Genomic DNA, 15,556 nt, shown 5'->3' with positions numbered 1-15,556 from the left:
CTTTAGGGTCCAGCTCTCACTTCCATACATCACTACTGGGAAAACCACTACAAACCTTTGTTGGCAATGAAGGGCAGTGATCCATGAAGTGGCCAATGGGCTGCTGCAAAATACGCCTAGCTGCTTTTGAACACGGGCTCAGATCACTGGTCCATCTCAGTATTGCCTACACTAACTGACAGCGACTCTCCCGGATTTCAGGAAGTAGTGTCCTTGCTCTACCAGCCTTTCTCAACCTGTGGGTCCCCAGATGTTGTTGGACTACAACTCCCATCACCCCTAGCTAGCAAGGCCAGAGCTCAGGGGTGATGGGAGTTGTAGTCTAACAACATCTGGGGCCCCACAGGTTGAGAACCGCCTATCTGGAGATGGCGGGAATTGAACGCAGGACCTTCTTCTTGCGAGGCGGGTGCTGTTCCACTGAGCTACCGCCCTTCTCAGTTTCAGCAGCTGGATTTAGGCGGGAATAGTGGCTTTGTCTGCATTGTTGAAACAACTGGGAGACAAATGCTTGCTCATCCACTGCAAATCGCGCCCGGGGGCATTGTTACATTGGCAGAGTTATGAAACATGGCGTGATCTATATTCATCAAAAGAAGGAGAATATTCTCAGTGATGTGTAGGAAGGCAGTTGCGATTCTGCTTTTAGCTTTCAACAGAGGAGCAATTTCTGGGCACCGCAAGAAGCCCCAACCTGGAAATGCAACAAAGTCTTTTGAGACAGGGAGCCCAAAAAACAAACAGCTTCCTCGAGAACGCGGGGGATCTCTTCCTTCTCTCATAACAAAGAAGGGAAACTTGCCTCTCTCAGAAAATTATCCATCCATTTCAGAGGGAAACCTTCCAAGTGGCCAGTAAGCTCTTTTTTAAATCTCTCTCTTTTTTAAAAAAAAACAGATTTGTTACGACAGGCCTGGCCACAGGATGATCGAGGGGGAGGGGGACCATGGTTTGTTATTATATCGGACTGTGAGTTTGACCTGGCAGGGCCCCCTGAGAAAATTGAGGAGAGACTGGCAGGCCTGTGGAAATTAACGGACAGACTTTGGGAATGTTTTGTACGGAGGTACGGAAATGGCATCTGTCTATTTTGATATGGCTCTTGGAGGAGTGTAAAATCCACACATAACAACGTTTGTTTTCAACCCGCTTGTGGAGACTACCAGAGATCGCAAAGAAAGGAATATATGATAACAACAAGAAGATGAGGAAAATAACAAAGAGAAGATTGAACAGAACTGTGAATACTATTTTGACAGAACTGTGTACAGTGGTGCCCCGCAAGACGAATGCCTCGCAAGACGGGAAACTCGCTAGACGAAAGAGTTTTCCGTTTTGGAGGTGCTTCGCAAAACGAATTTCAGATGGGCTTGCTTTGCAAGACGACAATGCCTTGCGAGTTCCTGCGGGTTTTTCCCCTTTCCCCCCCTTTTTCTAAGCCGCTAAGCCGCTTATCAGCTGATCCGATCAGCAGATAAGCCACTAAAAGCCGCTAATAGCGCTAATCCGCTAATCCGTCAATGGGCTTGCTTCACAAGACGAAAAAACCGCTAGACGAAGAGAATCACAGAACGGATTCTTTTCGTCTTGCGAGGCACCACTGTACATCAAAGCAGCAGCAAGAGAGATATTTGGATCCCTTTCTGAGCTCGAAGTATGAGTACCCCCAACAAAATTTAAAAATTTGGCTGTGTAATTTGGAATCAATGTGATTTGGAATTAATGTGATTTGATTGGCCTGTTAATAAAAATTATTTGGAAAAAAAGTGGCCAGTAAGCTCCAGCTGGTGGGGTTTCCCCCCCTGCTTAAAGACATTTATTGATTGGAAAATAGTTTTCCTCCACGTTTTCAGCGGAGTTTAAATGGCATCCTGTGCGTTGTGTGTGGGGGGGGGGGGAAGGAAAGCAAATAATGAGGCCAGAAATAGCAGCTGTTTATGGCTCTCCGCTCTCCGGGGACTCTCAGAGTTGTTTGCTTTCGTTCCTCGCCTCTGGATGGAAATCTGCATCTGTTTTCTGGGAGTCGTTCAAAACAGACGGCGAAGTTCCTGCAGTCCAGCAGGAATCCGCTTGGCCCCCAACCAATTATTTCCCCACTTACCTAAACATGAAATTTATCCGAGGAAAAGCCGTTGGACGTGCCAGCGTTTCGCAAGCTAACTTCTGCGAGTTCCAGAAGTGTTGCTGCGTTTTGCTTTGTGCATGTGTTTGGCCGAGTTATGTTTCCGGCGGGTTCCGGGTTCGAAACCCTGGACATGAGCTGCCAGTCCGTGCTGGCAGTACTGAGCTAGATGAACCCAAGGCTCTGACTTGGCCTAAGGCTGCTTTCTAGGTTAGTATGGCAGAAAGTGTATACAATGTATACAGGCTGTATATTGTCTCCCTGCTTATTTAACTTATATGCAGAATTCATCATGCGAAAGGCTGGGCTGGATGAATCCCTAGACGGAATTAAGATTGCCGGAAGAAATATCAACAACCTCAGATATGCAGATGACACAGCCTTGATGGCAGAAAGTGAGGAGGAATTAAAGAACCTTTTAATGAGGGTGAAAGAGGAGAGCGCAAAATATGGTCTGAAGCTCAACATCAAAAAAACGAAGACCATGGCCACTGGTCCCATCACCTCCTGGCAAATAGAAGGGGAAGAAATGGAGGCAGTAAGAGATTTTACTTTCTTGGGCTCCATGATCACTGCAGATGGTGACAGCAGTCATGAAATTAAAAGACGCCTGCTTCTTGGGAGAAAAGCAATGACAAACCTAGACAGCATCTTAAAAAGCAGAGACATCACCTTGCCGACAAAGGTCCGTATAGTAAAAGCTATGGTTTTCCCAGTAGTGATGTATGGAAGTGAGAGCTGGACCATAAAGAAGGCTGATCAACGAAGAATGGATGCTTTTGAATTCTGGTGCTGGAGGAAACTCTTGAGAGTCCCATGGACTGCAAGAAGATCAAACCTCTCCATTCTGAAGGAAATCAGCCCTGAGTGCGCACTGGAAGGACAGATCCTGAAGCTGAGGCTCCAAGACTTTGGCCACCTCATGAGAAGAGAAGACTCCCTGGAAAAGACCCTGATGTTGGGAAAGATGGAGGGCACAAGGAGAAGGGGACAACAGAGGACGAGATGGTTGGACAGTGTTCTCGAAGCTACGAACATGAGTCTGACCAAACTGCGGGAGGCAGTGGAAGACAGGAGTGCCTGGCGTGCTCTGGTCCAGGGGGTGACGAAGAGTCGGATATGACTAAACGACTAAACAACATGCATAGTACAGTGGCTGAGCATCACTGTGGTGACAGAGCGTAGTCACTTCGGCTTGTAGCCACAGATCGCTTTCTCCTCCATGAGTTTGTGACTGCAGTGCCTCTCGAATCTCTTGTTTACACCATTAAAAGTCCATCGTTCGTCCCCCACAAAAAATCCTGGGAACTATAGTTTACCCCCTCATAGAGCTGCAATAATCCACAGTGTGCTGAACACACTACATTTCCCAGATTCCTTGGGTGAAATTGTATGCTTTAAATGTATCATGTGTACTGAAGTAAAAAAATTAAGGCCTTATATATATAATAAATGTTCATAAATGTACCAAGCAAACACGTACATAAATATATAAGCCACATGTCTGAAGCAGCACAGGAAAACAGTCCTGAAGCCATTTTGGCTCCCAAACTGACCAAATGTTTTCTCTGCAAAGTCAAAGGAAAATGAAAAAGCTTCCCCATTGTCTTTTCCTTCACAAATCTTGTCTGAAGGGTATGTCTGTGTATGAATAGGGTGAGCCTGTGACCTGGCTCAGGAACTAAGTATTTGTTATTACAAAAGACTGGCCAGGCTCCCCAGGGTATCCAATCAAGTAAGCATTAACAGGTAACCTGCCAGACAGGAGATAAACAACGACAGGAGATAAACAATGCACTCAGATTTCTGTTGTAGCAATCAGCCTACATCTGTGATGTAGGTATGATGTATCTGGGGGTGGTCTTGGACTCCAGGGCTGGCAATTTAAAATGTCTATATAAGGGCGGACACACCTTTGTTCTGGGTCCTCATCCTCTCTCCTGCATGTGAGGGGAGCACCCTGTTGCAACAGTTCAATAAAGATCAGGCTTACTAGCTGCTTTGCTTCTCCATATTCTCTGGTTGGCCTCTGTTATTTTCTCCGACTAACGGAGAACCTACAAAGGACTCTATAAGGGCTCTTGTGTCCCCCATAAGGGAAAAAGGGCAGATTTTCGTTCATTACAGTACATAGGCCATAGTACTTTGGTTTCTTCTCTGCCTGCTTTTCTGTTGATGCAGACCTGCAAAAGTAACAAGCCACAGGGTGTTAGCTTGGCAGGCGCAAATTTTTGCCCCACTGCAAATAGCTGGCTGATCCCAGGCTAATTCTGTGCGGCTGGAGAGAGTTTCTGTTGGTTTTTCTAATAATAGGAAGCTTTAAGCGGGCTTAAGAGGGACAGACTCACCTTATCCAATATCCCTAATTCTACCCTGTTGGGTCAAAGGGGAAGCTTCTGTTTCAGCATTTAAGGCCTCACGTAGGGAAATCTTAGGGGTTGAAAAGGCTAGGGAAACAAATATTCAAAACATTGGTACTGTTTGTTCATTGGGAGAGCAATTTGCAGCAGTCGCTCGCTATGACAAATGAGCCTTCTTTGCATGTTCCAGCGGCTGCAATAATTCATTAAAAATGGTTTGGCAAATTGAGCTTAAAAGACATTATCTTGCATCGGTTGTTCCCAGACTCTGGACTGTGACGTGATAGTGTGCTTGGGAATGAAATTAAAAAAAATTACAGTGGTGCCCTGCAAGACGAATGCCTCGCAAGACGGAAAACTCGCTGGACGAAAGAGTTTTCCGTTTTGGAGGTGCTTTGCAAAATGAATTTCCTATGGGCTTGCTTCGCAGGGCGACAATGTCTTGCGAGTTCCTGTTGGTTTTTTTCCTTCCCCCCCTTTTTCTAAGCCGCTAAGCCGCTTATCAGCTGATCCGATCAGCAGATAAGCCGCTAAAATCCACTAATAGCGCTAATCCGCTATTCCGTCAATGGGCTTGCTTCGCAAGACGAAAAAACCGCTAGACGAAGAGAATCACAGAACGGATTCTTTTCGTCTTGCGAGGCACCACTGTAAGGTCTTATATATATAAAATAATTGTTCATAAATGTACCAACCAAGACATACATAGATATGTGGACCACATGTCTGGAGCAGCACAGGAGGACAGTCCTGAAACCATTTTGACTCCCAAACTGACCAAATGTTTTCCTTCAAGGAGGGAGGGGGTGAGGGAACCTTCCCATTGTCTCAGGAATTGGGAAATCACCATCTCAAAGGAATGGCCAGACTTCTGGGCTTGTGGTGGCAAGTTGTGGTTACCTCATGGTGATGGAGAATGTACTCTGCACATGCTCAGGAGAAGAGAGAGATCCTCTTATTGGTCTCTGCTTGATCTCTGGCTCGTGTTTTATATTTCTTGATGCTAACCAAATCCCTAAATATTTAACCTTTTTATGGACTTCAATCTCAATGTTTTGTTCTAATTTGGTTCTTTCTTCTTCCTTCATGTTTTTAACTAATAATTAGTTTTATTCCTATTTAGCTTAAATCCTGCCACTTCCCCAAAATTCGGAATTTTTTTCCTATTACTTTAGGGAGTGAAATTTTAGGTTCTTCCACTGTTGTCACTAGGTCATCTGCATACGCTTTTAACTTGAATTCACTTTCCCCAGTTTTTACACCTGTAATCTCTTTATTTGCTCTTATGTTTTTGGCAAGTACTTCCAAGACCAGAATAAACAATAATGGTGATAATGGGCATCCTTGTCTTGTTCCTTTTTGGATCTTACAGTTATCCGTTATCACTTGATTTATAATTAGTTCAGCTTTTTGTTCTGAATAGATTGCTGCTATTGCTTTTAAAAACTTGGGACCACTTCTGATTTGTTCTAACAGCTTTATCATGAACTTCCAAGAAACATTATCGAAGGCTTTTTCAGCGTCTATAAACATCATTGCCACTTTCTTTTCATTTTTAGCCTCCAAATATTCTATTATATTCAAAATATTCCTTATATTCTCCTTCATTTGTCTTCCTGGTAGGAACCCGGCTTGATCTTGATGTACCGTATTTTTCGCTCCATAGGACGCACTTTTCCCCCTCCAAAAATGAAGGGGAAATGTGTGTATGTCCTATGGGGTGAATGCAGGCTTTCGCTGAAGCCTGGAGAACGAGAGGCATCGGTGCGCACCGACCCCCTCTCGCTCTCCAGGCTTCAGGAAGCTATCCGCAGGCCTTGCAAGCCCAGTGGGAGTTCCCGCAGGCTCACAAGGCTTGCGGGCAGCAGCCTGCAGCCCCCGCGAGTGTCCGCAATCTTTGCACGCCCGGCAGGAGGTCCCGCCGAGCGCGCGAGGCTTGGGGCGGCAGCCTGTCGCCCGAAGCACGGGGAGCCCTCCGGAGGGTGCCCCGTGCTTCGGGCAGGTGAGCGCAAGGCTTGGGGCGGCAGCCAGGGCGGGGGAGGGGAAATATATTTTTTAAAATTCATTTCCCCCCAAAAAAACGAGGTGCGTCCTATGGGCCGGTGCGCCCTATAGGACGAAAAATACGGTATATATTCATTTAATTTTTTTTTTAATCTGTTAGCTAGGATATTTGCAAACAATTTGTAACCTGGCTCGTGTTATAAACTCTCTGTATATTTCATGCTGTTGTAGAAGGTTTGTTCTCCAGAGCTGTCACTTTCGAAACTTTCTCTGCTATCAAGTTGTTTGTTTAGATTAGCCAGGGAAGGACTCTAGTGTTCTACCTGCCAAATAGAATCTGATGAAGGGCATTCTCTGGCTTCTTTTCAGGCACTGTCAAATGACTTTTTTTTTTACTGCCTGTAAACTGCATTTTCTTTTCAATTATCCAAGGTGGACTGTGGGCTCTCTTGGGGCCTAAGACACCGCCATTTGGCCATTTATGCCTGATCCTTCGCCTTGCAAGATTCTCACCTCTCTTGTGCGCTCAGATATCCTTCCTGGCTTCCCGATTCAAACAAACCATGGTTTCCTGGTACACCCAAAGTCCACACTGCAGTTTGTGCAAACCATAGTTTGCCCCCTTTGGCCAACAAAGTAAATGGCAGTTTGCTCTAGTTCCCTACTTTGTTGTTGTTGTTTAGTCGTTTAGTCGTGTCCAACTCTTCGTGACCCCCTGGACCAGGGCACGCCAGGCACTCCTGTCTTCCACTGCCTCCCGCAGTTTGGTCAAACTCATGCTGGTAGCTTCGAGAACACTGTCCAACCATCTCGTCCTCTGTCGTCCCCTTCTCCTTGTGCCCTCCATCTTTCCCAACATCAGGGTCTTTTCCAGGGAGTCTTCTCTTCTCATGAGGTGGCCAAAGTATTGGAGCCTCAGCTTCAGGATCTGTCCTTCCAGTGAGCACTCAGGGCTGATTTCCTTCAGAATGGATCGGTTTGATCTTCTTGCAGTCCATGGGACTCTCAAGAGTCTCCTCCAGCACCATAATTCAAAAGCATCCATTCTTTGGCAATCAGCCTTCTTTATGGTCCAGCTCTCACTTCCATACATCACTACTGGGAAAACCATAGCTTTTACTATACAGACCTTTGTTGGCAAGGTGATGTCTCTGCTTTTTAAGATGCTGTCTAGGTTTGTCATTGCTTTTCTCCCAAGAAGCAGGCGTCTTTTAATTTCGTGACTGCTGTCACCATCTGCAGCGATCATGGAGCCCAAGAAAGTGAAATCTCTCACTGCCTCCATTTCTTCCCCTTCTATTTGCCAGGAGGTGATGGGACCAGTGGCCATGATCTTCGGTTTTTTGATGTTGAGCTTCAAACCATATTTTGCGCTCTCCTCTTTCACCCTCACTAAAAGGTTCTTTAATTCCTCCTCACTTTCTGCCATCAAGGTTGTGTCATCTGCATATCTGAGGTTGTTGATATTTCTTCCGGCAATCCTAATTCCGGCTAGGGATTCATCCAGGGCTGTGCAATAAATCACACCAGTATTGAAATAACATCAGGTGTTTCAAGGAGGCATAATACTGGTGGAGACTTCACAGTTTCCCAGGAGGTAGCTCAACTGAACCAATATTTTGCAGATAAGTTGCAGGCACATCGCACAAAGCAGCAAACTTTTCAGGTTTATTTCCACTTAGAGCTCAGCAAATTATGCAGAACCTGCTAACAATCAAAGAGGCAAACTAAACAAAGAACTGGAAAGCAATTATTTCTTCCCTCACATGTGAAAAAAAGAGGGGGAAGAGTTTTTATCTTCATTTTCTGGTGGCGTTTATGTTGTTGGTTTCCCCTAAATAGCTTTCCTCCATATTAAAATGGAGGGGTGTGTGTTTTTTTTAATGTAAAGGAGACCATCTTTTTGCTTGCATGGCCTCCTTGCCTCCCTTTGATGAGGGCTTTTTTGGGGAGGGCCTTTTATGGGTGGGGGTGGAAATGGAGGGGAGAAGATTTAGCTGGCTGCCTTATGCTGAAATGGGAGGTTGGTTGCTGTGTGAGAATGGCGAGGAGAGTGTTTCTCAGTAAGCACTGAAAGCAAATGCGTGTCTACTCACAAGCAAGCCCTACTGAATTCAATGGGGCTTACTCCCAGGAAAGTAGAAGTAAGTTTAGTTGAATTCAGTGGGGCTTATGCAGGCACAGATTCCACTTAGACCTCTGAGCGGAAAAGCAGATGCAAATTGACAAGTAAATCACTTAAACTACTCATAAATTAGTTGAAAATATCTTAAATATAAAAGGTAAAGGACCCCTGACAGTTAAGTCCAGTTGCGGATGACTCTGGAGTTGCTGGCGCTCATCTCGCTTTACTGGCCGAAGGAGCCGGCGTTTGTCCGCAGACAGTTTTCCGGGTCATGTGGCCAGCAGGACTAAGCTGCTTCTGGCGAAACCAGAGCAGCGCACAGAAACGCCGTTTACCTTTCCTCCAGAGCGGTACCTATTTATCTACAGTGGTACCTCAGGTTGAAAACACTTCGGGTTACAGACTCCGCTAACCTGGAAGTAGTACTTCAGGTTGAGAACTTTACCTCAGGATGAGAATAGAAATCGTGCTTTGGCGGTGCAGCAACGGGAGGCCCCATTAGCTAAAGTGGTACCTCAGGTTAAGAACGGTTTCAGGTTAAGAACGGATGAATTAAGTTCTTAACCAGAGGTACCATTGTACTTGCACTTTTGACGTGCTTTCGAACTGCTAGGTTGACAGGAGCTGGGACTGAGCAATGGGAGCTCACCCCGTTGCGGGGATTCGAACCGCCAACCTTCCAGTTGGCAAGCCTAAGAGGCTCAGTGGTTTAGACCACAGCACCACCCTTATCTTAAATATAGGGACATTTATTTAATATTTTTATTAAAGCTACAACTTCCTTCCATTTTAAGGCCCTCCACTGCCGCAGGGAGCCTTGCCAAGGCCCTCGGCTGCTGTGGGGAAGCATGGCACACCCTCTGCCGTTGCGAGGAGGTACGGCGGGACCACCTGCCACTGCGGGGAAGTGTGGCAAGGCCCTTTGCTACTGCAGGGAAGCACGGCACACCCTCCACGCCATGTGGAGGTAGGCGGGACCCTCTGCCGCTGTGGGGAGGCCCGGCAAGGCTCTCTGCTCCTGCAGATATATATCACGATATATTGCGATATTTATCTGGTGATATATTGCGACGCTGAAAACCAGATATTGCCCAGCCCTATTTCCCGCCTAGCTTTCTGCTTCGTCAGCTGTAGCTACTTTGCTTTTGTATCCAAATGAGGGGTAAACTATGGTTTGTGAAAACCACGGTGCACAGTGGCATATCGTGGGTTGCCTGAGCTGGGGCAAGTGTTGCATCCCCTGGTGGATTGGGCAGCTGGGCTGGAGGCGCGTGGAGCCTGCCAGGAACATGACTCTGGCGTTGCCGCTGCTGCTGTCGGATGCCATGCGCCTTCTCGGCTTGGATGCTCTGCCGCCTCCCGGCTCGGTGAGCCCAGGGGGCATGGGTGTCCCTTTACCGGCCGCAATGAGAAGGAGTCTTCCCGCCAGCCCAAAAGGCCTGGCCCGGGCACAGCTGGCCTCCCTGTGGCTCCAGAAGGCTGCAGGACCTGAGCTATGCCAGGGAACCTGTCATGGGGGCACATGGTTGCGCCCCCTCAGAATGTTGTGCCCGGGACCGCTTCCCCTCCTGCCATCCCATGCTATACCACTGACATTGTGGGCTTTGAATGCCACAGGAAATACAGTGGTACCTCGGGTTACATACGCTTCAGGTTACATATGCTTCAGGCTACAGACTCCACTAACCCAGAAATATTACCTCAGGTTAAGAACTTTGCTTCAGGATGAGAACAGAAATCGTGCGGCGGCGGCGCAGCAGCAGCAGCAGCGGGAGGCCCCATTAGCTAAAGTGGTGCTTCAGGTTAAGAACAGTTTCAGGTTAAGAACGGAACTCTGGAAAGAATTAAGTACTTAACACGAGGTGCCACTGTACAGTCATACCTCGAGTTGAATGTGCTTCGGGTTGAGCGCTTTTGGGTTGCGCTCCATGGCAACCCGGAAGTAACGCAGCGCGTTACTTCCGGGTTTCATCATTTGCGCATGCGCAGACACTCAAATTTACGTCATGGGCATGCGCGCAAGTGGTAAAACACGACCCCTGCACTTGCAGACGCGCCGTCGCGTCATATGTTCCATTCAGGATGCAAATGGGGCTCCGGAACGGATCCCGTTCGCATCCCAAGGTACCACTGTATAAATAAGCATAAATAGCCAAATCGTGAACCAGTAAGTTTGGGAGGGAACGAGCTTATTAAGGAAGTGAGATAGTAATAGTAGTAGTAGTAGTAGTAGTAGTAGTAGTAGTAGTAGTAGTAGTAGTAATAATTTATTATTTATACCCCGCGCATCTGGCTGGGTTTCCCCAGCCACTCTGGGCGACTTCCAACAAAGTATTAAAATACAGTAGTCTGTTAAACATTAAAAGCTTCCCTGAAGAGGGCTGCCTTCAGATGTCTTCTAAAAGTTTGGTAGTTGTTATTTTCTTTGAAATCTGGTGGAAGGGCGTTCCACAGGGCGGGTGCCACCACCGAGAAGGCCCTCTGCCTGGTTCCCTGTAACCTCACTTCTCGCAGTGAGGCAACCGCCAGAAGGCCCTCGGAGCTGGACCTCAGTGTCCGGGCAGAACGATGGGGGTGGAGACGCTCCTTCAGGTCTACTGGACCGAGGCCGTTTAGGGCTTCCAAGGTCAGCACCTTGAATTGTGCTTGGAAACGTACTGGGAGCCAATGTAGGTCTTTCGAGACCGGTGTTATGTGTTCTCGGCGGCTGCTCCCAGTCAGATCATCTGAGCCTATGGCATGTTTCTCATTCTGCAGGCAGTGGAAGATGGGCAAACTCCCTTTTTAAAGTCATTCTCTCTCCCCATCCCCAGCCTTGAGTCGCTTGCTTAGTGCAGATGTAACATCCTAGATACGCCCTGAGCGTCGCAAGCTGTCTCTGAGGCTGATGTGCGAGGCAGCAACTGCTTTTCAGTGAATCATCTCTGCTCTTGCCGTAATTGTTTGGGAACAAATGTTCCCGGAGTATGGACTATTGTTCCGGCCTTCAAGTGTTTTATCCTTATCTGGACATTTCTGTATTATTGTTGTAAGAACAAAGCAGATTGGAAAGCAACTAAAACTAATACTTAACTGCGCTGCTGTTATATCTCTTGCATGGAGGAGAGGCCGGCTCGAAAGTCCTTTTATATATATAAATTTTTATTAGTTCTTTTTTAACATACCATTTTCAACGGTGATTAAACATATTTTTACATCTAATTCAATTTTTTAGACTTCCATCAGTCCTGCCTGAAAATTTTCCAATCTAATCTCTTAGTATACATTTCTTACTTTCCCTGTTACAGTGGTGCCTCGCAAGACGAAAAGAATCCATTCTGTGATTCTCTTCGTCTAGCCGTTTTTTTGTCTTGCGAAGCAAGCCCATTGACGGATTAGCGCTATTAGCGGCTTTTAGCGGCTTATCGGATCAGCTGATAAGCGGCTTAGCGGCTTAGAAAAAGGGGGGAGGGGAAAAAACCTGCAGGAACTCGCAAGACATTTTCGTCTTGCGAAGGAAGCCCATAGGAGATTCATTTTGCGAAGCACCTCCAAGACGGAAAACTCTTTCGTCTAGCGAGCTTTCCGTCTTGCGAGGCATTCGTCTTGCGGGGCACCACTGTACATTTAAAACTCATAACCAGTATCTCTATTCTTTATCTACTTTGTAGCACTTCGTATATTTCTCCTTACAAAACTTCTTGTAGTCTTACTAACATAATTTGTTGATTACAGTTGCTCTTCAAATAGTTCATATACTTCTTCCAATCTTCTGTAAATCTCTGGTCCCGCAGGTTTCGAGTCCTTCCTGTCATTTTGTCCAATTCTGCATAGTCCATTATTTTCATCTGCCATTCTTCTTTCGTCGGAATTTCTTCTTGCTTCCATTTCTGGGCTAACAATACTCTTGCCACAGTATGAAAGTCCTTTTAGCTCGCTAGGTGATGAGCTTCTCTTTGGATTCCAGCTTTCAGGGATGTCAGGAAATCTTGCCTCTCAGGAGAAACTGGCCACTCTCCAGGCACCCGGCTTGATCTCCTGTTGACCTCCCTGTCTGCATTCCCGAGCAGGATCCAGGCTAGGTCACGATCGGCGATCCTCCTCAAGCGTGAGAAGAACACACCACTCTTCCCTGCCCCCAGGCAGGGGAAAGAGATAGACAGAAATGTATTTACATGCCTTTATTTCTGTCTTTGCAGCGTTACAGAGAAACACGCCTGCTCTCTTCAAACTCCAACAGCAGAGAGACAAACTCCACCTCCTGTACTTCCTGTACAGGTCATATTACACTCTGAGCTAAATCCGGTGCTCAGCACTGTGAATAGACTGTCCCTCTGTTCCCAAGGTGGCCAAAAGGGAAGGCTGCAAGCAATATCTGAGCACATCCACTTGGGACCACCTGAATGACAGTGGCTGGTGCTCTCGCCCTCTTGCATTTTAATTGTATTTTGCAGTGTGGCTTGTCTACTTTTATTTATTTTGTGGGTGGAAGGTTTTTGTAAGAAGCTTGGTGGGCACAGAGGCAGTGTTAGGGACTCAGATATACAGTAGTACCTCGGGTTACATAGGCTTCAGGTTACAGACTCCGCTAACCCAGAAATAGTACTTTGGGTTAAGAACTTTGCTTCAGGATGAGAACAGAAATTGTGCTCCAGTGGCATGGCAGCAGCAGGAGGCCCCATTAGCTAATGTGGTGCTTCAGGTTAAGAACAGTTTCAGGTTAAGAACGGACCTCCTGAATGAATTAAGTACTTAACCCAAGGTACCACTGTGTAAGCTAATACCCAATACGTTTCCGAGCACAATTCAAAGTGTCGGTGCTGACCTTGAAAGCCCTAAACGGCCTCAGTCCAGTTTACCGGAAGGAGCGTCTCCACCTCTATTGTTTTGAGGGCAAGGGTATGCAAAGTTTTATTGTTCTTTCGTGAGGGGTACTTTAGAGGCAGATGTGGGTGGCGCTGTGAGTTAAACCACAGAGCCTAGGACTTGCTGATCAGAAGGTTGGTGCTTCGAATCCCCGCAACAGGGTGAGCTCCCGTTGCTCGGTCCCTGCTCCTGCCAACCTAGCAGCTCGAAAGCACCTCAAAGTGCAAGTAGATAAATAGGTACTGCTCCGGCGGGAAGGTAAACGGCATTTCCGTGCACTGCTCTGGTTCGCCAGAAGCGGCTTAGTCCTGCTGGCCACATGACCCGGAAGCTGTACGCCAGCTCCCTCGGCCAATAAAGCGAGATGAGCGCCACAACCCCAGAGACTGGACTTAACAGGGGTCAGAGGTCCTTTTACCTTAAGAGCTGTTGGGAAAGGTGTCTGATCAAGTGGGCTAATGTTGAACTTGTGTATTCCTTGTATACCCCTCCCCATTTGTGACATGCTAGTGATGCAGTGATGCTGTATCAATGATGCTGCTTGAAGTGTATTCTGGGGGGACGAGGGAAGTTTTAAAAAAAGTTCTTACTCCTGTGGGGACCTGTTGTGCAACAATAAAGATCATGATCTACTGACCACTGTTTTAGTTTGTACCCCACCCATCTGACTTGAGTTTTCCTAGCCACTCTGGGCTGCTTCACGCTTATATAAAAACATAATAAAAGTTCCTTGAAATAACTCTTGTTCTTTGCCACCCTTCAAAAGGAACCAAGCCATTTTCCTGCCACTTCCAGGTTGGCTTAAACCAGGCGGTTGGTTCATAGGTCTTCCCCGCAAGCTCCTTTAATGAGAAATTCCTTTCATAATTACTTTCTGATCTCATCTCTGGTTTTGTTTTTTTTCCTCCCCTTGCTAAGCTGTCAGGCCAAAAGCTAATGCGTGGGCAAATTATTATATGCGTGTGCGGCTAAAGATCCTTTAATTAACAAACACTCACTTAACCTCAGCTTAAGTCTTAGACTGAATGAAAGGTCAAAAAAGCATCTTTCGTAGAGGCAGTGAAGAAGTGCAAAATCGGGGGAAACGTCTCCCCTCCTACACACAGGGAGGGTGAATTGTGGCCCCCGCCAAATCAGGATTTGAACACCAAAGTAATAACTCTTCCATGCTTTTCCCAAATCAGGTTTTAATATCAGCACTTCCTTTTGGAATTGCAGTGCAGTGGTACCTTGGTTCTCAAACGCCTTGGTGCACAAAAAAACCTGGAACCCGAACACTGCAAACCCGGAAGTAAGTGTTCTGGTTTGCAAACTTTTTTCGGAAGCTGAACGTGCTCCGTTTGAGTGTTACGCTTCCGATTTGAGTGCCACATTTCCATTTTGAGTGTTACTCTGAGGCCTGTCTGTTTTTGCTATTTATTTTGCGTTTTTGTTTTTGCGGTTCTTTTTCATTTTGTTTTTGTGACTGTGTGGAACCCAGTTCAGCGATTGATTGATTGTGTGACTGCAGTGCATTGTTTATTGCTTTCATTTTATGGATCCATGGTCTCATTAGATCGTGAAATTCATGTTAACTTGCTGTTTTAGGGGTTGTTTTTAAAAGTCTGCAATGCTTTAATCCGTTTTGCATTACTTTCTATGGGAAATCATGCCTTGGTTTTGGAACGCTTTGGTTTTGGAACAGACTTCCAGAACGGATTAAGTTTGAGAACCAAGGTACCATTGTAGTCTCATTGGCAGAGAGGACACTGTGGGTCTAATCCCCCCTCGGCCCATTTGACCCACGTTTGGAAATAAGAAACTTACTAGGTAAAGGTAAAGGGACCCCTGACCATTAGGTCCAGTCACGGACGACTCTGGGGTTGCGGCGCTCATCTCGCTTTACTGGCCGAGGGAGCCGGCGTACAGCTTCTGGGTCATGTGGCCAGCATGACCAAGCCACTTCTGGCGAACCAGAGCAGCGCACGGAAACACCTTCGACCTTCCCGCTGGAGTGGTACCTATTTATCTACTTTGACATACTTTTGAACTGCTATGTTGGCAGGAGCTGGGACAGAGCAATGGGAGCTCACCCTGTTGCGGGGATTCGAACCGCTGACC

The 15,556-nt window shown here is 46.7% G+C and overlaps 1 protein-coding gene across 2 annotated transcripts in view; it reads left to right on the top strand.

The window, feature by feature from the left end:
* Positions 1-15,556, top strand: part of GDPD5 (glycerophosphodiester phosphodiesterase domain containing 5) — a 168,423-nt gene that overhangs the window by 44,989 nt on the left and 107,878 nt on the right. The window lies entirely within an intron of this gene.

This window comes from Podarcis liolepis (genome assembly GCF_965112155.1).
Source record: "Podarcis liolepis genome assembly, chromosome: 4".
In the NCBI taxonomy this organism is placed as follows: domain Eukaryota; kingdom Metazoa; phylum Chordata; class Lepidosauria; order Squamata; family Lacertidae; genus Podarcis; species Podarcis liolepis.
Note: the sequence above shows the minus strand (reverse complement) of the source record. Positions and strands in the feature narration are given on the sequence as shown.